The sequence below is a fragment of the Sus scrofa genome, chromosome 18, assembly GCF_054392235.1.
Source record: "Sus scrofa isolate SSC_HxYL_T2T_F1_AM1 chromosome 18, Sscrofa_HxYL_maternal_Yorkshire_Landrace_v2.0, whole genome shotgun sequence".
Classification (NCBI taxonomy): domain Eukaryota; kingdom Metazoa; phylum Chordata; class Mammalia; order Artiodactyla; family Suidae; genus Sus; species Sus scrofa.
The window spans coordinates 47,453,872-47,480,668 of NC_139400.1; the positions used below are offsets into that span (position 1 = coordinate 47,453,872).

Consider the following 26,797-nt stretch of genomic DNA (forward strand, 5'->3'; position numbering starts at 1 on the left):
ATTGTAGGGAAGGCTATGATGGAGAAAACTGCAATAATTTAATGAAACAAATATCTATGCTTTCATCCATTTTCCTCTTGGTCAGACATACCTGCCCACAGCAAACTGCTACTCATTTTTTTCTCACAGATTTCTTTTGTTTTTCCTTATCTGAATACCCTTTTTTTCCTCATTTTCCCATATGAGTGCCCGCAGGCATGAGTGCCCACATGGCAGTGCAATCCCCACCTGAAGATGATGTAAATAGGCGGTTACCAGATCAGCCTTTGGTGCTTTTCTCTAAACTACTTTTCACTACACACACACAAGCAGGTATGGCTTTATCCAGCCTTCTGTGGCAGCCATGTCTCAAACAGTTAATCCATGGAATATTAATAAGTATTACTCATATAAAGAGCCCATGAACAAATAAATTGGGAAAACATTGGACTAAGCAAAGTTGAATAATTCTTTTTTTACTTTAGGACTTTCCCAAGCCTTTAATATGCAAATACACAAAACGAATAGGATAGGATTCAGTGTTTCCCAAACTTTTTTTGTCTGTAGAATCATTCCTGCCATGGTAGAGCATCTGAAAGGGCTAATGCCTTGAAAACAATGCTTCTCAAATTTTACTGTACACAAGTCAACTAGGGGTCTTGTTGAGACATAAATTGTGATTCAGGAGGTCTGGGGGGAGGGACACTGCGTTTGTGATGAGCTCCCAGTGGATGCTCCTATCACTGATCTGCAGCCCAGACTTGGAGAATCAAAGCCCTAAAGGAATATCATCTGACATATAACTTGAGAAAAATTCTGTTTACGAGGGAACTCAGCAGAAGAATGTGGTCTCAAACGAATCTACACTTCAGAGCAGTAAAAAATACAGACTAGCAGTCAGAATGTCCAGTTCTAGGTCATACACCTACCTGAAGAAAACCCTAAATCCCCATAGTTAAACCTTGAACCCCTTTACCTGATATTAAGCTCTTTAAGATTTCCAAAAAGTGACCAATATTCATTATTTGATGCATAAGTTTCAAGTAACATAAAACCCACTATAAACTGGCTTAAAAGTAGCACAAGTAATATAGCAGATGCTGCATACTGGCTCACTCAGTACTCATTCTAATCCTCTCCTTGGCTCTTCTGATACTAGAGAGACTGGAAAGTCAAAGGTTGCATTTCCTAGTGCTTTCCCAGAGTGCTGGGAAAGAAAAGCATGGTCTTTCTGGAAGTACCTCATGCTCAGCCCTGCCCTCTGTACCTCACCATTCACTTCCTTGGCCCTGCCTCCCTCTTCCCACACACCTACCTCGGGCATCATTTCTTAGGCCGCATGGCCAAGGCCATAAATCTGTGCCCTTGCTTAGTGTGGCATGTCCTCTACCTCTAATCCAATCTCCCCTCTGTGTGTTCTCGGTACTCGCTCATTCAGTTTGACAGCTATTTAATAAACCTATTTGCTTTCCTTTGACATGAGGCAGAAGCGGTGGGTGTTGAAGAGCCGTGAGGCCCTCGTGGACAATGAAACCCTTTCCCACTCAACACTCTTCCAGCTCAGTACAGATAAATTGTGGAGAACTTGAAATTAGCCCAAGCTATCTTCTTTTCTCAAGAAAAAAAACCACTGGAGACCCAAGAAGCAGAGCAAGTGCAGTAAGTGAAAGGAATGGCAGAAGAAATCACATTTCCTGGCTCCAAGGGCAGGGGTGAGCCCAGATCAGGGGCCTGTGAGCCTTCCCTCAATCCAGCTTTTATCACTTCAAAGCAGAAGGTCTTAAAGGAATGCCCTTTATGACTGATTCTGTCTTCAAAAACATGAAAGAAAAAGCATATTTTCTTAAGTCCACTTGCTGGGAGCCAAGTGATTTCTATGAGGTGCTTGAGCCACAAATCTCTGTAAGCAGGATCCAATTTAGTGAGACAGAAAAAGTACTGGTTTCACCATCAGCAGACTAGGCTGGAAGTCTGACTCTTACAAGGTTCATGATGCTGGGCCATTTATCTCAACTCTCTGAGCCTCAGTTTCTTTCCCTATGAAATGGGTATGCCACTCACCTCACAGGATTGTCATTAGGATTAAATGAGAGAGTAAACACGAATATTCTTGGTACACAGTAGTTGCTCAGTGAATTGTAGCGAGTATTATTATTTACTGCTAGTGGTAGTAACAAGCAAATCTGCTATCTATTTCATCTCTAAATAACTGTGCAACCCTGTTTTTTTATTGATGTATTATACAAAATGTGTTTATTTGGCTTTCACTTGCATTGGTGGGGCTCAGGAACTATTTCCACTGTTTTCAGCCTTGATCCTTGGGTACAATATCATGTCTCACTTTCTAACATCTCTTTAAGCAAAGACAAAAGATAAATGAGCAAGGTGTGGGTTGTATTTGAATAGAAAGTTTGGTCTATTGGGAGGAAGAGTGTACAGTCTCCCCTGGGGCAGGGGAGCCCAGCTGGGCAGGCTAGGGTCTGGGTTAGGGTCTCAGGTTCATAGCCAGATGGATGGAGCAGTTACTCAAAACAGCTAAGACTGGGACGAGTCAAGGGGTTGGAGTCCAAGCTGGTCTTCATACTCCTAGTAACAAAGATCCAAGTTGGGAAGTGAAGTCTGGGTGGCCACACCCACGAGCAAGGGTTATGCCAATAACCAAGAGTTATTATAATTCTAATTACACATCCAGGGACCAGGGAAATAATAATCGGTGGTTTTGAAGGCCCAGTGAGTCCACTGTTAGCTCCATTAGGTTCAGGGATCCAATTATTACCTTGCTTCTACATGCCTCATTTCTAACAGGTAAGCTATGATTGCTTTTGAGCTCTTGGGCATTAATGCCAACTCCCAAGTCAAGCCCCTAGGGAGTTCAACAATTCCTGAGAAGTCTATGAATATTCCCCTTTGCTCAATGCATGGCTACCTGAAAACATGGCCATAGAGAAGGACTAGGGAAATTACTACTGAGTACACATGCTGTGGAGTTTCAAAATTGTTCCTCCTGGGGACCTGATTTATACTTCAGTCAATGGATTACAAATCTGAGAACGGTCAGGGACCCTGAAGTTTTCCTGTGGCTGATGTCCATAGACTCCTAACCATCCATCCTTGATTTATTTTAATTGTACATATTAAGCAATGCTTTTGCTGATTCCCCAACCATCTCAGTCAGAGGAACCATGTATTCTATCAATCATCTCCATCTCTCTGTTGGTCCATCATCCTTGGTTTTGCTCTAATCTTACTGCTTGTTGCAATAATTGTGCCTGTTTGGCATCTATTATCTCAGGTTTTTATCATTCCCATTGCTATCAGGAGCTCAGTTCAGCAGCGGCACCCCCTGCTGGCAGCCCTGGTCTATAAAGACAGCCACCACTGAGGTGCTAAATAATTCTACTGCACACTCACTAGCATATTCTCTGGGCCCTCCTGCAAAGCGTGGCTTTTCGACGGGTTTTCTGGCCTTATGAAATATCTGCTCTAGCATGCCCATTTCTCAGAACCTTTTGATTTCTTCCTCTTTATCTGCCATGGCAGACCTGCCATTTCTGCTTCACTTAGTGGAGGCTGTCACTTTTCTCAAGCTTCTAATAAGCCATTCTGGCAGCATATTAACTCCATGTTCAGGAACCTAGCCACAGTGTTAAATCCTGGATCACTAGAGTTTCTCATATCATTACACTCCCTTTCATCAAACTTTATGTTCCTCTCTCTTAATCCTGTATGCTCAGGGACCAGACCCAGGCAGGCACTCTGGGATCTGCCAATACTTACAGCTAGATCCCACAGCTTCTTGACATAGTAGATATTTGGTGAATAGCCTCTTTCAGACTGTAGCAGACCCAGAACCTCTGCCGTCAGGCTGCGCTGGGCTTTTGCCCTCGTTATTGGTCTCTTTGACAGTAAGGGGTCTGAGAGGTTCCAGGAGATCCTAAGTAGGGGACATTATCTTGTAAGGTAATTATTTCCCTTGTGATTTCTTCATAAGCTTCAATCAAGGGAGAGGGCACTATTTTTTAATAAGCAGAAGTAGACCATTTACAACCCACCAGGCTGAGGGTGATTTAGGAGTTCAAGATTCTCAGCAGCATCTACTCAGGTATTCCAGATGCAATTCTCAGGGTCTCCTTCCTTCTGAAACAGAGTTCCAGCCTCTGTGAAATCAAATTCTTCAAAGCTCTACTACTCTTTAAGTTCTATGTCTGATCCTTCACATTGTTTTTGTTTTGACTATAGATTGGAGTGTCCTTAAATGTTTAGGATGACCTCTGAGCCTCACAGTTTGCCTTATGTTGGTGATTAATTACCATGAGACAGTCATCTTCTTTGTTTAATAAATCTATGTGTTCAGTAACAGCCACTCAATCCCACAATACCACAAGCAGTGGTTCCCACTTGTTTGATTCCACTGGTATGCACCACCATGCATTCCTTTCCACTGATAGCCCAACCACGTCTACCACTGGTACATGCTTTAACAATCACACCGTACAGGAGTTCCCATCGTGGCGCAGTGGTTAACGAGTCCGACTAGGAACGATGAGGTTGCGGGTTCAGTCCCTGCCCTTGCTCAGTGGGTTAACGATCCGGCATTGCCGTGAGCTGTGGTGTAGGTTGCAGACGCGGCTCGGATCCTGCGTTGCTGTGGCTCTGGCGTAGGCTGGCGACTACAGCTCCCATTAGACCCCTAGCCTGGTAACCTCCATATGCTGTGGGAGCGGCCCAAAGAAATAGCAAAAAGACAAAAAAAACAAAACAACAACAACAACAAAAAAAAACCAATCACACCATACAGCCTGCTAAGGACTCGTCATGTTCTGCCTACCACTAGGGTGAGTTCTCATGCTGGCCAACTGGCCATTTATCAGCTCCAAAATCCCATTTTAGTGTCCATTCCTATTGGAACTACTTTGGTTCCATTTTCTGGAAACAGATGTTGAAGTGGAAAATCAGTGCATAGTGTTTACTGGTACATACTCTCAAGTGATAAAGTGAGAATGGTAGGGCTAGGAAGAGAGAGAAGCTGACCCATAATGTTGTTGCAGCTGAAGCTTTGGCTAATCCTATGGGGAGTATGGAGAAGGAGTGTCCTTTAGAGTGCCCCAGTGAGGCAAGGAGTCAGGCCTTTGAATCCCTGCACTGGACAGTCATTAGTCATGCCATTCCCTGTAAGGAAGACATTTGGGCAAGGCTCTGTAGCCAAGGGCAACACCCAGTAAGAAATGCTGATGTGGATTATCCTGATTGGTGCTTGGGTCTATCAGTCCTAAGGGGGGCACCTTGGCAGAGTACCACTGCATCATGTAACCAACATCCCTCTTAAGATAGAAAACATTTCCATCACCCCAGAAACTTTCTAGTACCCTTTGCAGTCAATCTTTGCCCCTTGCCCCACCTTCAAAAGAAAACCTTTGCTCTGAATTCTATGATTATATTTTTGTAAGTTTTATAAATTCATATAAATGGAATCATAAAGAAAGTAGTCTGTCATATCTGGCATCCATAATAGTTTTTAGGTTTAATCACACTTTTGTGTACATCATAATTTTTTATTGTTAGTAATACTCCATTTTATGAATATACCACAGATTGTTTATACATTAACCTATTGATGGACATTTTTATGGTTTTCAATTTCTCAATATTAAGAAAAAAATTGCTATGGACTTTTTTTTTTTTTTTTTTTTTGTCTTTTTGCCTTTTCTAGGGCTGCTCCCGTGGCATATGGAGATGTCCATGCTAGGGGTCTAATCAAGCCATAGCCACCAGCCTACGCCAGAGCCACAGCAATGTGGGATCCCAGCCGCGTCTGCAACCTACACCACAGCTCATGGCAATGCCGGATCCTTAACCCACTGAGCAAGGCCAGGGATAGAACTCACAACCTCATGGTTCCTAGTCGGATTCGTTAACCACTGCACCACGACGGGAACTCCCATATGAATATTCTTGAACAAGTCTATGTGTGTGCATATGCTTTCACATCTTTTGGATAAATACTTAGAAATGGAATGGTGGTCATGGGATAGGTATACTCTTAACAGTTAAAGAATAAGTGCTAAACAGTTGCCCAAAGTGGTTATACAATTTGCCCTTCTATTAGCAACATATGTGATTCCTTTTTTCCATATCTAGTTGATCTACTGTTGGTGCCATCAATCTTTTTAATTAATGCTATCTGAGTGGCTAGAAGTAATAACACCTTGTGGTTTCTAAGTTGCATTTTCCTGATGAGTAACAATGTTGAGCATTCTGCATGCATTTATAGACCACTGCATATTTAGAAAGTGTTGAAGTCTTCAGCTTATTTTTTACTGGGTTGTTTATTTTTTTTATTTCTGACTTGTAGGTGTGCCTTTTATATTCTAGATGCAGCTATATATACATATCTAAATATTTCTCAGTCTTTGGCTTTCTTTTCATTTTCTTGATAGTGTCTTTTGATGAGCAGAAATTTTTAATTTGATGAAGCCCAATTTACTTATTTTTTATGGTTAGTGGGTTTTTTTTTTTTTTTTTTTGTATCCTAAGACATCCTTCACCTATTCCTAGGTATGAAGGTGTGAGAGTATTTTGAATTTTCTTCCAGAAGCATTATTTTTAAAGTTAAGTCACTTCTGATGTCACATTGTGTTGTTCAAACATGCGACATCTTTAGTAAAAGTGGAGAGTACAGAAAGAAGGGAGGTGGCAATGGAGCGGGGAGCTGAGGCCAGCAGAAACAAAGTGGATGCCTGACCCAGACAATCAGAGTCTCCCGAGTGCTGGGGAAACCTCCTCTCCATTAGAGCTGGGGAGGTCAGCTCTGCCTTTTAAAAAGGGGACCTGCAAATGGAATTCACACAGTGCCATGACCCTTGATGTGCAGCATGGTGGGCTCGGCTTGATTCGAGTCCAATTGCACACCACACATTCACAGCTGAGAGCCTGCCTCTCCTGCCCTCTCACACCAACCACTTCCCAGCAATTCTGCAGCCTGCTCTCCCTGACACTGTTTTGATATGTTGGGCTGAACCTCTACAGGGACACTAGCTCACTTTTGTTCCTAACACACTTATTTCAAGAAGGTCAGTTTCAATTCTCTGTGACTTTGACTTCACCCCTTCTCGGCTTTGAAGATTCAGTACCAGGAGATGCTGGTACTTACTGTACAGCTATGACTCCCGGTCCCTTGAGTTGCCATACTGGCCTTTTATGTCTAAAGCCCTTTCAGAGGAAGATGAAGGAAGCATGTGTCTTGGAAACTGGGTCATTGCCAACCCTGCTCAAACCCTCTTCATAGCAAATTTGTCCCTTCTCTACTGCTTGGGCCAGGGTTTGTGTTCTGTGATATCTGAGCCACAGCAAATTGGGTCAATTCGAGTCACATGACCCAGGGTCATGGGATCTCAAAGCACCAATCAGAGGCTGCACCAATCATGCAGTGGCTCCATGAAAAGATGAGATCCTCCTATGATCAGATTCTTTCTCTAGAGAATCTGAACTCAAACACATGGGAAGAACTTTCCAATATGCAGTCAGAGGTGAAGCAAGATGTAGCAAGTAAAACATCGTGGGGAGCAGTTATGCAGACAGAGCCAGAGGTACCAGGAAGGGACACCAGTCCTAGACGAGCATCTGGTCCATATTGCACAAGCAGATTCCTGCTCAGGAATCAATCAGCCTACCATCAACTCCCACAGCTATGAGGCATCTTGTGAGGGTCTCTACTTTTATTACCAAACAAGTTTGACCAAAACAGTGAGAAGAGAGGAGCAATAGGGAGTGAGGTCACGCAAAATGAATTGAAGGAAAGTAAGGAAGGTGATGATGATTCACTCATCAGTATAAATATTTTCCACATTATAAATTGCGTAGGGCATGTTTAAAGAGTTACCCTACTCTATTTTCAGTGATGCCCGCCCCCAACCCCCCGCATTCCAACTTTTCAGTGAACATCATAAGGAAATAATGCATTTTCAATGAGCTGGAGGATTTGTGTCAGTCAACAGGGGCTCCCACCTTATCGTTTATTAAAGGCCAAATCTTTTAAGTGCTTACTTTTAGAAGTGTGCCCAGGCAAAAGAACGCAGAGGGACTGAAATGTGACTTTTGAAAAAGGCTGTCCTGCTGGGATTGTGGGACATTCATATAGCATCTTTGCAAAATTCTACAGTGTCAATCCTGGGAGTAAAGTGCTTTTTGTGAGGGGAAAACAAAACAAAACAAAACACTTATTAAGGCAATGACATCCTGATAAAGGCAGTGGACATTTTATGCCACAGAGCAACGGTATTGTCCAGATTGTGCTAAGAGAGAACAGATCACAGTTGCAGGCTTTTGGACAGAAAGACTTCACACTCAGTTATGTGCACAAGCTGACCACAGGGATGTGGTCAGTAAGGTTCTCTCTCTTTCTCTCTCTCTCTCTCTCACACACACACCCTCCCCTGAAAATGGAGGCTCGGGAACAACTTATTCAAGGGATTAGCTCCTCGGGACACAGCTCACAACTCACTGAGGGGGAAGGGAGGATGTCTCAGCTTATCAGTGAGCAAACCACAGCAGCCACCGTCAAATGAATGTTCTATCACTTTCTTTTACACTGCAGAGAGTCAAGACATTTTGTGTCCTGGTATATGGCAAAATGAGATGAAAGGCTAATGCTGAAATTAAGTTGGTGTTTGAAGGCCAAGGTAGACACTGTGACCCCACAGAATCTTCTGTCTCTCTATGTGGAAAGCACTCCATACGCATAGAAAGTGCACGCTTGAAAAAAGCCTGAGCAACACAAACCCAAGTCCCCTGTCTAACAGGTGAGGAAGATGAAGCACACAGGCTTATATGTGAAATGACTGGTTCTCAGTTTACTGGACAGAGATCATGAATAATGACATTCTATATGCCACACTAGACATGTTAGGACAAAAGTGAATGGTTTTTGTGGGTTCAGAATGCTTGTGCAGACAGCAACATCAGTGTCACAAGAAGCCTCTCAGAAATGAAGACTCTTAGGCCCCCAGCTGTGTCCCAGCCTGCCTCACACAGGGACCCCAGGGGTACGTGTGTGTATAATGTGAGAAGTGGGAAGCGCTGCTCCAACATGCCACTGACATGGCTCTTTCTCAAGAAAACCAAGTGTAAGTTCCATCAGCTATAATTCAGTGATAAAAGAGATCTCCATGCTGGTTTTAAGTGTTGGCATTTGTATTCATTTTCTAGGACTGCTGTCACAAATTACCATGAACTTAATGGCTTGAAACAGCAGTAATTTATTTTCTCATCATTCTGGAGACTGAAATCAAGGTGCTAGCAGGGCTGCACTCCCTCCAAACTCTAGATAGAGGTCCTTCCTTGCCTCCTCCAGCTTCTGGAGGTTCCAGCAGTTCCTTGGTTTGTGGCTACATTCCTCCAATCTCTCTCTCCCCTCACATGGCCTTCTCCTCTGAGTTTCAGATCTCCCTCTGCCTTTCCATAATGTAGATTCTTGTCCTTGACCTTAGGGTCCACCTGGATAATCCCAGATGATCTCATCTCCAAACCCTTAATTACACCTATGAAGACTCTTTTTCCAAATACGATGCTATTCAAAGGTTCTGAGTGGATATATGTTTTGGAGGCCACCCTTCAACTTGCTACTGCATTATGGGCGTGGGTGAGGGAGACAGTTTCCAAGATGTCAGGGCCTGTCCCAGGGCAAGAGAAAGGGCAGGATGCCGCATGGCTGGAGGCACCTTCAGCACTTAGGGTTGCCCCTTTGGTTTTAAATTATTCATAGAGGGTCCTCAAGGGCTGTAATTATCAGAGAGAAGCAGAAAGAGAGAAGAGATGTACTCTTTTGCAGTCTCCCTGGGTCCTCGTTGGAGAAAGAGCACAGAAGACACTAATTCAGGTTATCCTGAGAGCGCTGTGCTCTGGCAATGAGATTAAGGCACCCCTGGCATTAGAAGTCAGTCTAAAATATATCTCTTTTCTGTCAGCAAAACATTCCCCTCTTGCCCTCTCTATCTTTGGGCCTCCTCTTCCCTCCAGCCCCTGCCTCTTGTCTGCTGGGTGCTCATCCACTCCCAAGTGGGTCAGCTTCAGCCCCGGAGCAGGTCCTGCAGACAGCCCTCTGCTGGCCTCCCTCCCCAGCCAGCGGCCAAGGGCCTGGCCTGTCATGCTGTCCAGACGCAGGTCTCCTCGCTAATTAGAAGCATTATCACTTCGCCAAGAAAAAACATGGACCCACGAAAAGGCCTCTGTTAAGTGTCCTAGACATCAGGGATCCTGACTGCAGGCGACTGAACTCTGGCATCTGCTTGACAGAACTGAAAGCTTCAGAGCTGTCCCCGGAGCAACAGAGAGAGCCGCATTTCCATTCTCCATTCAAACCCCCAATACCATGGCCAAGGGATGGCACTACCCACAGGACATGGATTTTTTAAAAGCTGTGGCAATATATACATACATAACCTAAAATGTACTATTTTAACCATTCTTAGGAGACAGTTCAGTGGTATTAAATTCTTTCACATTATCTTGCAACCATCATCCCCATCCACTTCCAGAACTCTTCTCATCTTGTGAAAATGAAACTCTGTACCCAGGAAACAATAACTCCTCATCTCCCTCTCCCCCTGCCCCTGGCAAGCACTCTACTATCTGTTTCTATGAAATATGCGAGGTATCTCACATACATAGAATTGTACAATATTTTTCTTCTGTCCAGCTTATTTTACTTAGCATAATGTCCTCAATGTTCATACATGTAGCATGTGTCAGAATCTCCTTTCAAAAGTCAAATAATATTCCATTGTGTGTAAATACTACATCTTATTTATCCATTCATCTATCAATGGACATCTGGGTTGCTAAGGACACAGAGTTTTAAAGTAAATGTTTACTTTAAATTCTGAAGTCACTTAAGTAGGAAGAAGGAAAAAGTTAAATAGCCTAAAACTGAGTAGTGAACAAAATTAAGGCCATCTTTGACACCCACTGAAAGCAACTCAGCTCATCTAGAAAAGGAAAAAATAAGTTACGTTCCCTTGACACTTGCAAAATGCCCCAACTTTCCCAGAATGAGAGAAAATAGCTCTGGGAACACAACAGTTATGCCAACAGTTGGCTGAGTTATGCCATTTGCACCAAAGAGCCAATTAAATCTCAAAGAACTGAAGGACAATAAAACTACATTTGCCATTCAAATGAGAAAGAATCATGCCCCAAAATCTTGGTACAGGTCTGCAGATGGGAGGGGCAGGAGGTGGTTTTCCAGTGTTTCTAAGACTCAGGGAAGTGGGGTCCTCCCTACAGGGGTCTCCTGATACCCGATGGTCCTGGTGTACATGCTTTAAGGAACAGTGATGTGGGTATTAAGTACAAAGCATACCCACCCCACTATTGTATTCTATGAAAATGGGTTTAACATTGTTTTTTTTTTTTTCCTAATGGAGGAGTGTTTATTATTTGTCTTCCTTTTATTAAGACAAATGATATTTTTCTTTAAAAACTTGGGTTACTGAATTTCTAGGTGATTAGATGATGGATAAAAGACTCTGTTATAGAAAGGGAACAAGTGATGCCTTTCATTTAAAGAAAAATAAAATGACATATTGTATTTACTTTTCCAATGGACAATTTCTTTTTTCATTTTGACCAGTAAAAATATGTGAGAAGAAAGACTCATAAACGCTGGGACACGTAGTAATTCAAGTAATGGGGATTCCCCAGGGGTGGTTCATGCATTCCTTCTCAGTGAGACAGAGACCTCTGGGGTAAGATTGCACCATAAGCAAGAGAGGTGTGACATCCACGTGGCCAGTGTTAGTGGTCAAGGGAGGGTATTGAGTCACAGACTGGGCCCTGGGAATAGTAAAACCAGCTCCTTACTGTCCCCATGAGGCATACTTCCCAGACTAGAGCACAAAGCTGGAAAACACAGCCCCTCCTGCTAGTTTCTCATGCTGTGTTAATGGCACAACCAGACAATCCCAGGCATTTTATTCTCTGGGATCAAGAACTTTCCAGGATTGAGATTCTCAGATTCTCTCTTCTATCTCCTCACCTATAAAATCGACACACATGGGCTTACCACCCACCTGTCCTGGTCTTGTTATTCTAAATGAATCCGGACTTGTCAAGGTCTCGGCGTTTTCCACAAACACTGAAGTTTCTACTCATTCTCCCAGCGCTGTACTGGAAAGTAAAACCACTGATGTTATGAAATGACTCTTGAAGCACATTTAGTGGCAGAGTCTGGTCCCAGAATTTAAAGGGTAGAGAGCTGCAAGAAGTCTCTAAGCAACACTGTGACCATTTCAGGCTGAGTCCAAACTTTAGAAGACAGCTGCCTGGGACTGGGCAGCGTCTGGTGGCCACCTATGCGAACACCTTGAGCTTGGGTGCTGGCACTGACTTCAGTCTTTCAAAGTAAACTCCAAATCCAAGTTCCCATGTGGAACTTTACCTAGAGGGCAAGTAGCTGGTGGTCTTCACTGGGGGTTGCCTTGAGTTATCAAGTTCCAAAATAAAGGAAGGTGAATAGGAAGGTCAATAGTAGGCCTGGGAATCTCCACTGCAGACCACTAATTAGTTCTTTCTTCCTGCAGGACCAGAAAGGCATTTCCACCTGTCTGTCTTCCCAAAGCTCAGGTTTCATAAGATAAACAGAAACCAGAAGGAAGAGTTTCCAAGCTTTAGCCATGAAGGAATACGACTGCTGCCCTGCAGCTCTGTTTTCAAAGTGGTCCCAGGGGCTACAAGCACTTTTTCTCTGTGACTGTTTGGGAGCCTTAAAAGAAGTGCCATCATTTGTATATGCATTTCTTTTTGTAGTAAAGAGCCCCATCTGTTCTCACACCATTGCTGCTCACTGGAAACAATAATGATCAGAATGACAATTACGGCTACCACTTATTGCCCATTTTCTATGTGCCCATCACTGTTCTCCAGGCACTACAGGCATCATCTCACCCAAGAACATGAGGCCAGACCCAAACTACTTGCCCCAAACCACAGTATCTGAGACAAGATTGTGAGATTATGATGTGAGTTGACAGTGGGAAAAATTTAACAGTGTGTTGGAAAGCACTCGTAACGGTCTGCATGTTATCACTTGAAAAACTTAAATAAAGAAAGGAGGCAGTCTTTGGATGGCAGACTGCAAAACAGCTCTACTCCAGAGTAGCCAACTTAACATTATAGGCACCTCCACAGTGACCAACACACACCACTGTGTCATCACCAAATCTGATCCTTTACTCCCCAGTCGACCCTTGAAGACTCATTCTGTCTTGGTCTGCTCCTTAAAGGAATGACAAAAAAAACACTGAATATTAAAAAAACAGAAAGTTGAGTTCCTGTTGTGGCTCAGTGGAAATGAACCCAACTGGTATCCATGAGAACACAGGTTCGATCCCTGGCCTTGCTCAGTGGGTTAAGGATCTGGTGTTGCCGTGAGCTGTGGTATAGATCGCAGATGCAGCTTGGATCTGGCATTGCTATGACAGAGGCTACAGCTCCAATTTGACCCTTAGCCTGGGAACCTCCATATGCCACAGGTGTGGCCCTGAAAAAAGACAAAAAAACAGCAACGGAAAGTAACATGAAATGGAAGAAAGACATAACTCATGGAACGACCTCTCTACCCCTGCTATTTGTATGACACTGGGCATGTGGCTTAACTCTCTGAACCTCAGTTCGTCATTGGAAAATAGTGAGAAGAACAATTAAATGAGACAATGTCACAGAAAGGCGCTTAACAAGTAACTTAAAATATCCTATTTTAAAAATGGACTTCCATGCTCTTTGTAAAGCCTAGAATACATATTCACTTATCCAAATAAGAAAACAAGATGATGCATTTTCTAAACACGATTGTGAAGTCCTCATTTAATTTTTCATAAGCAGTGAAAAGTGACCTTTGGCATCACTAATTTCTAGCCCTCGAAAGTCTCCAAAGAGAAGACAGATTTTCTGGATCCCAGGAAAATGAACCCGTCTTGCTCTTCAGTCATAGGCTCATCTCTTTGTGCTTTCCTCTGGCCTTGCCCAAATACTTGGCAGGGAGACTGTCAAGGGGTTGGTTTATGTAGATTTTATCAATGTATTTCCCGTAACTTGACTACTGTGAGACACTGGGCTTCACACCGGGCTTTTCTATGGCAGCCTTACCGCCCCCATGGCCACAGTCTTCCAGCCTGGCAGCTGTAGAGAGAACATTCCCCACAGTTAAGGCCCAAGAAGATTCAACTTTTACCACCAGTCTCCGGGCTTACCCCGTCTGATTGCTTTGGAGCCAGCCTCAAAGGTTTACTTGGCTGGCAAGGGAGGAATTGTTACAATTAAAAAGAAAAAATAAGTTGTCAAAGACAAATCCTGTAGGGTCCTGAGGGAGTCCCAAGAGAAGTTAATTGGAAAATCCATTTGCCCCCTTGGCTGTTCCTCCCCCAACTGCCGCCCCAGCCTTATCCAGAGCAGCCACCCTATCTGTAAATGGCGACCGTGGAAAATGTGCCCTGGCGACTTGGTGTGAAAGATAGGCAAGGCTCCTAAAAAATCTTCTCGGAGGCTTATCACCTTCTTCTGGCTCCACAGCGGGCTCGGGCTCTGGGGCTGGAGGAAACTGCCTGTCTGTGAGCCTAGACAGGGTCTCATCAACAACTGATAAGGCCCTCTGTGAACAAGCAGGCGCTGGGGGCTCATTCGCCTCTCAAACGCCAGAGACATTTGTAGGAAAATATACGGGGTCCAGTGACCTCCGTGAAGAAGGCTGAGCAAGCCCACCAGGTCTGCCCTGAAGCAGAGTGGCCCTACCCCCAACCCGGGAAAGGAGAAAATCTAGAAGTCACACCATAGGACAGGGGACAAACGTCTGGGGGTCAGCGGGACATCCACACACTGGCAACACTCCTCTCCCAGCTGGGGGTAGGGCCCAAGGAATTAATCACAAAACAAGCTCCAGTCTATTCAGAATCTAAACAACCAAAGAGCTCCTGTAATCAGAACTTCTGCAACCCTCTATGAAGTACATGGATATTAAAATGATTCCTTCTCATGGAGTAAGATCTTGAGGTCCCTTCCAAATGGAACCAAAGCACAGCATTGGAAAGGAAGAAATCAGATTTTACATCCCAACTCTTCCCTCTAACTATCCATGTAACATCAGATGAATCAGTTTCCTCAGGAAAAAGCAAATATTTACTCAGACTGGTTCTCATTATATGAAAGAGATTTGTAAATAAATAATAGAACACTATATACATAAAGTATTATCCCATTAAAAATTCAACACTTAGGCTACCTTCAGTGGTGAGGACACTTGTATACTTGAATCACTGGAAGACTGCCAGTTCTTATTTAGTATTGGTGAATTCAGTTAATCAAATGCACACCGAGTTAGTTCCTTGCACCATGGAAGACAAGATGATGTAAGCAAAGACACAGTGCTCATACAAAGAACTACAGTGTCAGGCATGCACTCTAATAAAAGAGTGAATATACTGTGGTGGCAGCAAGATTACTGAAGAAGTCTTTCCAAGTATAATCTGAGCAGAACCAAACGATGGGATGGCTTTGACCAGACAGAGCAGCTGAGGAGAAATCAAAAGCAAGAATAAAATTGGAGGACAGGCCCGCCGGGAGAGGATATGGCAGGAAGAGGTGGTGGGGCTGCACTGCAAGCATCAATGAACATAATGGCGGGTAGGTGGGCAGGTGCTGGAGGGAAGTGTCTTGAATGACAGGCTGAGGAGCTCATATTCTATCTTATAGGTGAGGAGAGCAGCTGATGGTACGTGACAAGCAGAGCCAGTCTGGAGACGCAGACTGTGGCTGGGCAGCCTGGCGGTGGGAAGGACCACGGGAGCTTGATGGAGAGTGGCAGTGTGTGTGGGAAGAAAGGGGCTGCCCAGAAGAGGCTTTTGCTGTGTACTGAGTCCCTGATAAGCCAAACATGTGCCATTCTCCTTCCTTTCTGGGTAAATCGGGGGTCAGTCTACTCAGCGGGCACCTTCAGCTGCAGCGTTAGGACTTGCTCTCCTGTTCCAGGCAAAATTGATTTCCTAGCCTCTGATTCCATACAAAAGCTTCACACTGGGCAGAAAGGGAAATAGGTCAAAGAATATAGAAGGTAGAGAAGACTAAAACATGGAGAATGATAAACAACTTCTTATGAATTTTATTATGAATTTTATTATCACAAAAGTAAATGTATTATTGACTGTACAAAGTTTAGAGAAAAATTAAACAAAGTAGGAAAATGAAAATCACATGTATCTAGAGTTACCTGCTTTGGTAGATACCCTTCCAAGTACTTTCTCTGTGTATATGTTAGGGAGATTGTTATAGTACTATTTATATGCTATTACCAATACAATTACTAATATAATTACTGTACTATTGCTAGTACTATTTAATACTGCCTAGTGAATGGCACATATTGAGACTTAATCAATATTTATTAAAGTAATAAATGATAATGAATGACTTAAGACATTGTTTTATAAACTGACTTTTCATTAATGACATTGTATGTTGTGTACACCTTCCCATGCATTTAAACAATCTCTCTGTCTCTCTCTCTTTTTTTTGGCTGTTCATGCAGCAGCAGTTTGATGTGGAATTTTAGTTCCTAGACCAAGGATTGAACTCTGGCCTGCAGCAGTGAAAGTGCCAAGTTTTAATCACTAGGGCACCACGGAACTCCCTAAACAATCTTTTGATGACTACATGATATTTTGTCAAGTGTGCTTTACTTCAGCAAACCGCACATGAATGGGCACTTATTTATTTAAACAAAGTTGTGATGAACATTCTTATAGTTAAAGACAAATAGTCATGATAGAACCTTAGGAAAAAAAAATACTAGAAGGAGTTTTGTTGGATCAAAGTTGTGCTTATTTTCAAGACTTTTGATGTCTACTGCTGGCTTTTGATATCTTTTCCAAATCTCAGTTATTTCATTCCAGTGACTGGCATGTCTGTCTCTTAAGGTGCCAGTATGTATTGTTTTACTGATTGTACCTTCACTACATGTCTTCATATCTGGTAAGGTTAATCCTCCTTCATTATCCTTCTTTTTCTAAATTTTCTTTATTATTCTCCCTTGTTCATTCTTCTAGATACATTTTAAAATAATTTTGATATGTTCTCAAAAAATAATGCCATTGGAATTTTTACTGGAATTGTACCAGGTTTACAGATTAAATATGAAACTGACATCTCTACAGAACTGAGTTTCCATGAAAGAACATGGTTTGCATTTCCATTTACCCACACTTGCTTTTATGAGCCTGAGTAAGGCTGTGAAGTGTGTTACACATGGATACCAGTTCTTGTTCATGTTATTCCCAAGTGTTTTAGGTTTTCAGCTGACAGATAGGATTTTTCCTACTATATTTTCTAACTTAGTATCACTGCTATATAGGAAAGCTATTATTGTATCTCCCTATTACCTGCCAAACTCTGTTATCAATTCAAATACTTTTTCAATAGATTCCTATAGATTTCTTGAATATGATAGTTTGTACTGGGTCAAGTTGGTTAAGCAGGAACTGTGTTGTCCACAATCCTCTCCTCTACTAGTTGGAGTTAGCCAAAAAGGGAACACGGACAATATGTGGACATGGAAGTGAAGCAGCAGCCATTATTCTCTGAAGGTCATCACAGTGAGTATCAGGCAGATACGGGATCACCCCAAGTCCCCAGGCCCCAGAGACACTTGGCAGCAGGTGCCAAAAGGTGATGGTTACACAGACACAGCTTTCCATAGACCTCCTTGTGCTTCATTTTGGTGGCTGGAAGTGCTCTGCCTCTTAGCTTTGTCGATTTCTTGACCCTTTGATCCTTCAACTTCCCTCCTGAGATTTCACTTTCCCAATTCTTTCCACAATTGTGTAAGGTGTAATTCTTGTAAGAAATCTCTTCCATAACTCAGCTTTCCTGATTGAATCATGACTGATACAGCACAAAAATACTCTTGAAATGTTAGTGCTAAGAAGGATCTCACAGTAGTGTTGTTATACAGACTATAGAAAACCCAACTTCATTTGAATTTCAGAGGAAAAAAATGAATATTTTTTTAGTATAAGTATATTCCAAATATGGGATGGGATATACTTACACTAAAAAATTATCTCTTGTTTCTCTGAAGTTCAAACTTAACTGGAATTTAACACATATACACTTGTTTGCCCTCTTAAAATTGACACTCTTACATTAAAGTTTACGTGATTTAGTCTCTTCAATTTACAGAGAACAAAACTTTAACCCAAGGCTGGTGACTGAATTTGGCTAAGGTCACCCATCCTGGTAGTGGCAGAACACAGAAAGAGCCCAAGAGGCCTGACCTCCAGCCCAGGATGTTTGTTTCTTTGTTCTCCCCATTGCACTAATGAGGAAGCTGGTGTCAGAACTGGAGATTTGCTGACCTCATCACAACTTCCCATGTGGCACAGAATTAATTTAGTGGATTTAATAGCATATTTGGAGATGATTCTTCATATAGGCAGTCTGTGAGGCAATAAGGAGCAAGTTTGTTGGACAAATATTTTGAACTTTACATGTGTATCAACTACATTTGCTTGGGACCTCAACTGCCAGAATCTCTGACTGAGACTAGAAATTTAGCTATAAGTTCCTTGTCATAATGAAGGGTCTCCAAGGAGAACTGTGAGAGAGCAGACCAGCCATCTCTTGCAGGCGGCAGTGTTTTGATCAAGTCTTGCATTCCTATTAGAGTTGGTTACCTCCAGGAGAAGGAAAGAAGGAAAGATGAGAGAGAGGAAGAAAAGAGGAGGATGCAAAGGGGGTAATTAAATGGAATAGTAGATGAAGAGCTGAAATTAGTAAGATGCAAATAACAAATACATCTTTCCCCCCACTATCCAAAAGTGACGGTTTCTAAGAAAACTTTTATAAAGCAGGAATGGCCGTAAAGTGAGTGAAGAAGCTTACTAAGAAGCGAAGAAGCTTCTTCATAAAAGAGAAAATTTCTTTCTGTAGGTACAAGTTTAGGTTCAAGTTCTCTTCTAAAAATGAAGTGGCATAAAGCAAACTTCTTTTTTTTAAGGGCCTCGCCTGTGGCATATGGAAATTCCCAGGCTAGGGGTAAAATCAGAGCTGTAGCTGCCTTCCCACACCACAGCCACAGCAATGCCAGATCTGAGCCATGTCTGTGACCTATATCACAGCTCACAGCAATGCTGGATCCTTAACCCACTGAGCAAGGCCAGGGACAGAACCCACATCCTCATGGATACTAGGCAGGTTCATAACCCACTAAGCCACAATGGGTACTCCAAAATCAAATTCTCAAAAAGTACAGATAACTGTTTAAAATTCTTTTTTTTTTTTTTTGATAGTAGCCTTGTATGAGAAGTAAGGAGTGGGGCCTGAAGGAACAAGGAGTAGGGGCAGGTAAAAACAAGGATTCTGGTGCTAAGACCGTCCTTGTGGAGCTTAGGCTGAGCAGGTCACTTTGCACGCTTCCCTCCTACAGATGCACGCACATATCCCTTTTTTATATAGTTGAAACTATTTTAAAATAGTAAGAGTAATCATGAAGAGGAAGTATGCATTATAAGGTGCATGTGGAACAGAGGGCTGCTGTCTCATATCCCACTTTGTGAAGTACTAAGAATAATAACAACAACTACTATTAACTAGGCATCAGGAACTCTGACGTACATCAACCCAGCTGTGGAACCTCACCTTTGTTCCTTCATTTCTCCTAAATGAACACAATGGGAAGTGGTGTAAAGCAAGTATTTACTGACATCTTTGGGGGTCACCATGAGGAAAGATGATATCAAAGTAAAAATGGTCCTCATCAGTCAAGGATTGCACATTTGTGAATTCACTTACTTGCTAAAATGTATTGGGAAGCTCAAAATCAATACTCACAGAGGTTTTATGGTTATTCATGGACACAAGCAGAGTGAAAAAAAATTTGAGTCACCCAACCTTCACATTCCCCGCTAAGGGGAGAACAAGGTGACCCCCCGCCTTCTTGTCTGAGCTCATATTGTAAAGGAGAGTCCTTTTTGTTGTCTATTTAGTGCCATTTTCCCCCCATTTTTGTGCTTTTTTGTTTGTGGGTCTGCTGTTTAAAATGGCCCCAAGCATGGTGTTGATGTGCTGTCTAGAGTTCCTAAGTACAAGAGATCATGACATGCCTTACAGAGACAGCATGTGCATAGGAAAGCGTCTTTCAATCTTGAGTAATAGTGTATTGGCCATGAGTTCAATGTTAATGAATCATCAATATATTAAAAGGTTTCTTTAAACAGAAACACACATAAAACAAGGTTATTTTCAGTTGCTGAAAATATTGTAACCAGAGGCTCAAAGGAACCTAACCTTGCACTTCTAGGAACAATGGCTCAAAATTCATAATTCCAGGTTCACAGCATGACTAAGACAGAATTGACTGTGTAATACAACAAAGAATTTAAGAGTAGGTATTAAACAATTCAGTTATTAAAAGTATCTCCCTATTTTCTCAGGTCAGTATCCCAAAGCAATAGAAATAAGAGCAAAAATAAACCCATGGGACCTCATCAAACTGAAAAGCTTTTGCACAGCAAAGGAAACCAAAAAGAAAACAAAAAGACAACTTACAGAATGGGGGAAAATAGTTCAAATTATGCAACCGACAAGGGCTTAATCTCTAGAATATATAAGCAACTTATACAACCCAACAGCAAAAAAACCAATCAGTCAATGGAAAAATGGGCAAAAAACCTGAACAGACATTTCTCCAAAGAAGATATACAGATGGCCAGCAAACACATGAAAAAATGCTCAACATCGCTGATTATAATAGAAATGCAAATCAAAACTACCATGAGATACCACCTCACACCCGTCAGAAGGGCTATCATTAATAAGTCCACAAATAACAAGTGCTGGAGGGGCTGTGGAGAAAAGGGAACCCTCCTGCACTGTTGGTGGAATGTAAACTGGTACAGCCACTATGGAGAACAGTTTGGAGATACCTTAGAAATCTATACATAGAACTTCCATATGACCCCGCCATCCCACTCTTGGGCATCTATCCGGACAAAACTTTACTTAAAAGAGACACGTGCACCCGCATGTTCATTGCAGCACTATTCACAATAGCCAGGACATGGGAACAACCCAAATGTCCATCGACAGATGATTGGATTCGGAAGACGTGGTATATATACACAATGGAATACTACTCAGCCATAAAAAAGAATGACATAATGCCATTTGCAGCAACATGGATGGAACTAGAGACTCTCATCCTGAGTGAAATGAGTCAGAAAAACAAAGACAAATATCATATGATATCATTATAACCGGAATCTAATATCCAGCACAAATGAACATCTCCTCAGAAAAGAAAATCATGGACTTGGAGAAAAGACTTGTGGCTGCCGGAGGGGAGAGGGAGGGAGTGGGAGGGATCGGGAGCTTGGGCTTATCAGACACAACTTGGAATAGATTTACAAGGAGATCCTGCTGAATAGCATTGAGAACTATGTCTAGATACTCATGTTGCAACAGAACAAAGGGTGGGGGGAAAAATGTATACATGTAAGGATAACTTGATCCCCTTGCTGTACAGTGCGAAAAAAAATAAATTATATATAAAAAAAAGTATCTCCCTAATACCTACCAGAGGGGAACTTCTGCCTGTCTTTTCTCTTCAGCTTTCAACCTCCAGCTTTTGTAACAGACTCAGCTCACGGCAACGCAGGATCCTTAACCCACTGAGCAAGGCTAGGGATCAAACCCATATCCTCATGGATACTAGTCAGTCTGATATGATACTACTCAGGCTCTTGTCATCCTACTGCTCTCCCTATTCTGGGATCTGCCATCCTCCTTCTGGAATTGCCCTGGAAACCCAAGCCTGGAGTTGGGAGGCAGAGCAGCCCATTTCTGTCTGCTTAACTTGGACCTCAGGTCAGGTTCTATGGGGTCTTTTTACAACAAAATGGTCCATTAAGGCACTGCACAAAACAAAACTAGATTTTCCCTTGACAAATTCTTCTGCTCATTTTGAAATTAACCTTCCCCCCCTTAAACGCAAACATGCTTGGGTGTATTTTCTGATGCTTATTTGATGAGAAAGTTGATGGTACTGTAGGCACAACAGCACCTGGGGTTTAGCTTGGAAATAAAACTTCAAGAAACACATTGGGCCACCTTTGTGCTTTTGCCAGTGAGGAAAGTAAAGGCAGTGCTGGTGGTATAACAGAGTCCTAATTTTCACATCAACACCTATTTTTAAAGGAGGCAGATGGAGATAATTTAGACAACCTTCAACTCCATTTTGCCCTAGGCAAGCCAGAGAGGAGCTGATTGAATATTTTTCTGTTTTCCGAACTAGTCTTGTCACCTAAGGAAAGGTTGACAGTCCCCTATCAGGGCCCCTTTATGTCATCACCAAATCACTTCTGTCTCCATGAGAAAAACTTAAGTAGGAGTCCAATCTGCCGGACAGACATGACCTCACAGCGTCTCAGATATAGGGCCTCATTTTATGTTAAATGATATTTTTTTCCTTTTTTGTCTTGCCACATGAGAAATCTGCTTTTAGGATGCATGGGAGACAACTGCCTGCTATTTCTTATTAGTGTAATTTCTAAGAGACCTGAGAAAACATGATTATAGATAGCTATTGTTCAAACAAAGAAAAACATCAGATTTAGAAATAGTAAAGGCAATGATTTAGACCATGTTAACTGCTCTTAAAAAGGTCAAAAGAGGGTGGGAAGAACTGATCAGTTAGGTGGCTGCCAGAACATTTTTTTTTTTTTTTTTTTGTCTTTTGTTGTTGTTGTTGTTGCTATTTCTTGGGCCGCTCCCGCGGCATATGGAGGTTCCCAGGCTAGGGGTTGAATCGGAGCTGGAGCCACCGGCCTACGCCAGAGCCACAGCAACGCAGGATCCGAGCCGCGTCTGCAACCTACACCACAGCTCACGGCAACGCTGGATCGTTAACCCACTGAGCAAGGGCAGGGACCGAACCCGCAACCTCATGGTTCCTAGTCGGATTCGTTCACCACTGCGCCACAACGGGAACTCCCGCCAGAACATTTTAAATGAAAAGTGTGTCTAGAGAGAGAAAGCTTATGGCTTCCTGATTTTTTTTTTTTTAATTGAGTATTTCACTGCCTTTAGTTTTGTAGCTTATGGTGTTTCTCCAACTATTTTTTCTTATTTATGAAGGGGATAGTTTGGGATTGGTTAAGGTCAATCCATAAAACAGGATTATTGAAGATGATACATCAGAAGTTTGAGTTTTTCTGACATTTTTCAGTAATCTTTCTTGGGAAGAAAAACACATTTTTCTACAACTTGTTTATCAGTTCTTATTTTGAAAATAAATTCTTTGACATTTAAGAACTTAAAAAAATTCCTGTGGGAAGAACCAGACTAGAAATAGATTGTGCTGGACTTGGAATTCAGCAAGCACTGTGAATGACAGTGTAATAGGATACATAAGGGTTTGCTAATTGGACTGAGAATTCATGAAGGAGAACAGCTGATAACTCTGAAGTGATCTGGGAGAGAATAACATGGCAGAATTAGAATAAAATGAAAAACTGTCAGTGAAAAATGATTTTCAGAGACCATCAGTTGTAAATATATTTAGATGGGGTGCTATTTTTGGTAACAGTTGTTATTCTTTTACTTTAATAAATATATATAAATTGTTTCAAAAGTCCTTTATCAAACTGTCTGTAGTGAGTGTGCAGTGTATTTAGTTTGGCATATTTACGTACAAGAGTGTGTGGGAGGAGGTGAATATGATAAGGAAAAACAGCAATGTGTCTTCATTCAAAATAAATGCCCTAGATTCTGGATGGATTTTAAAATAAATTCTAATACTTTGAAGATATACTAGACATGGAGTTCTAGCTAGAAATGGTATTGGCTGTTAGCTCTGTGTTTAATAGTTTTCACCTACTCAATAAATTAAATAAGAATACCAAAAAGGTGATGAAATATAAAATGATAGTGCATTTTACAGTGATTCAAAGACTCCAGTGTGTACCACCCAGAAAATTGGGCATAAGTCTTTCCTTCAATGACTGAACACATATGCCAACAAACCTCTCTGCTCTGTTTCACATCTTCAGACAGTCAAAAAGCAAATGCCAGATATCAACTGGGTAGAAAATACAGGTAGGAAACTTTCATTTGAGCACTGCACCTGGGATAAGTAATCATCATGAAAAACCATTATAGATAAGCATAGACATAGGACAAAATTTGGTTGACATGGAATAATGTTTGATCATATATTCCATCAGTAGCAAACAGATGAACATCAGACAGAGAGAAATGTATCATCTTATTTGAAAAGTGACACAGTTTTAAGCTAGGAACTGGATTGGAAACTATGCACATCAATTAGCCTACAGCAACAGATATGAAAAGTGAATTGGACCATTACATAAGCAGGGTAAAAGCAGGGCCAAAGTTAATTCACATGCCCCGTATCTAGAAAGATTTCACCTTCCTCACAATTAATGCTTTAAACAAATGTCCACTGAGCCTCTGGTGTACACCAGGCCCTATTCTAGGCAGTGATGGAGCAAGAGAAGAAAACCAACAGAAGGTTGTTTTTTTTTTTTTTTAAATACTGCAAAACAGAGGGAAAAGAATATGTAATAACAATTTCAAAATAAAAGCATAGACCTAGGAAATGTCTACTCTAGGATTCAGAATAAAATTTCAGAAAACTAATTGGCATATACAGAAGGGTATAAGAAGAAATAACTTTGATAAATATGAGCAAATCTACTTCAAAAAATCTAAAATCAAGAGAATAAGGTGAGATTAACAAAATAAGAAGACTACAAAGACATAATGAAAAAACAATAAAAAGCCTTTGAAAGTCAACAGAAATACAGAATAAGGAATGGCAAATCACCACCTGAACACAAATAGTAGTTACAATAGAGAGCAGAATTGTTACTTAAGTGAGTTCCCGTTGTGGCACAGCAGTATTCATGAGGACACAGATTTGATCCCTGACCTTGCTCAGTGGGTTAAGGATCCGGCATTGCCGTAAGCTGTGGTGTAGGCCACAGATGTGGCTCGGATCCTGAACTGCTGAGGTTATGGTGTAGGCTGGCAGCTGCAGCTCTGATTCGACCCCTGGCCTGGGAACTTCCAAATGCCAGAGGTGCAGCCTAAAAAACCAAAAAAAAAAAAAAAAAAAAAAAAAAAAAAAAAATTACTTAACAAGAAAAGTTACATAAAGCAATACTCAATTATATATATCATCTAATACAATTTTCTGAGCTGAAGAAAGACCTGGAGACTAAATGCACTGACTACATTCCAGGTAAAAATTATTGGAAATTGGTCTACTTCTTGGAAAAATTTAAACTACAAAAATAAAACAATGTCATTAGCAAGAGGGAAAATCTATTTCTTACGACGACACAAACAAGTAGCCTCAGATACCTCTATACATCAAATTCTAGATGATGGTAAAGACACATCCATAGATTTTTGAAGGAAAAATGTTATAACCTAAGAATTTTATAGCCAGGTAAATTGGCTTTCATGTATGACCAAGAGAGAGAAATTTTCAGGGAGGCAGGGCTTAAGATTTATATGACATATGTCTCATTTTCCTTGAAAATAACTGATTAAAGATACACTGTAGCAATCTGAGTTGAAACAAAATTAAGCAATTGACAATATCAATAAAATATTGATATCAATAAATATCAATAAAACCAAATATCAATGAATATCAGTAAAACCAAAAGCTGATTCTTTGTAACAATAATTATAGTAGTAAAACTAGATAGATTGACAGAAAGGAAAAAATAAAGAAGACAATAATTACTAATATCAGAAATGAAAGAAAGAATATCAATACAGACCCTATAGACATTAAAAGAATAATATGGAAATATTACAACAACATATTAATTAAAGTTCAACAGTATAGATGAAATGGTCTGATTCCTTGAAAGTCACAAATCACTAAAAGTCATCCACAAAGAAATAGATAAACTTACTACTCCTATGTCTCTTGAAGAAACTGAAAATTAGTTTGAACCCTCCTCAAAAAGAAAGTTCCCAGTCCAATAGTTTCAATGGTATATTTTAACAAACATTTAAAGAAATAATAGCAGAAATTCTATACAATATCTTCCAGAAGATAAAAGAGGAGAAAACACTTTCCAAGTCATCTCATGCATCCTGATACCAAAACAAGACAAAAGTAGCACAAGAAAAGAAAACTAAGGATATATATCCCTTATAAATATAGATGAAAACCCTTGAGAAAATATCATCAAATCAATTCCAGCAATCTATAAAGAAAAATACATCACAAAAAATGGATTTTATTACAGAAACACTAGGTTGGTTCAACTTTAAAAACCAATAGAAGAGTCTACCATATTAACTGACAGAAGAATAAAACACACATGATCATATATCAACTTCTGCAGAAAAAGCATTTGACAAAACTCAACACAAAAAAGATCCTGGGACTAATAAGTGAGTTTCAGTTCAGGGACACGGAATAACTTTCCTGGGTTCATACATCTACAAAGTGCAAGAGATGAGACATGAACCTCAGGGTTTCTCACCCTCATTTGGGTAATCGCTTTCAAAATCAGATCACAAGACCTTCAAGGATCAGCTCCAGAAGTATTTCTTAGGAGGATGGAGCACTCACTTTTTACCTATATCTCGTCTTCCCCTTGAGATCCTTTCACTTGTTTCTTTCTACCACCCCTATGCTGGTTAACACCAAAGTCACTGGCCGGAACTTAAAAATAATTAGATGACGCAGAACGGAATATGAAACAGCTGAATCAGCCCAGTATTTTCAGAGTCG

The 26,797-nt window shown here is 41.3% G+C and overlaps 1 long non-coding RNA gene across 1 annotated transcript in view; it reads right to left on the bottom strand.

The window, feature by feature from the left end:
• The window catches only part of LOC146395024 (uncharacterized), a 295,705-nt gene that overhangs the window by 145,710 nt on the left and 123,198 nt on the right, over nt 1–26,797 (bottom strand). The gene's annotated exons all lie outside the window — the stretch shown is intronic.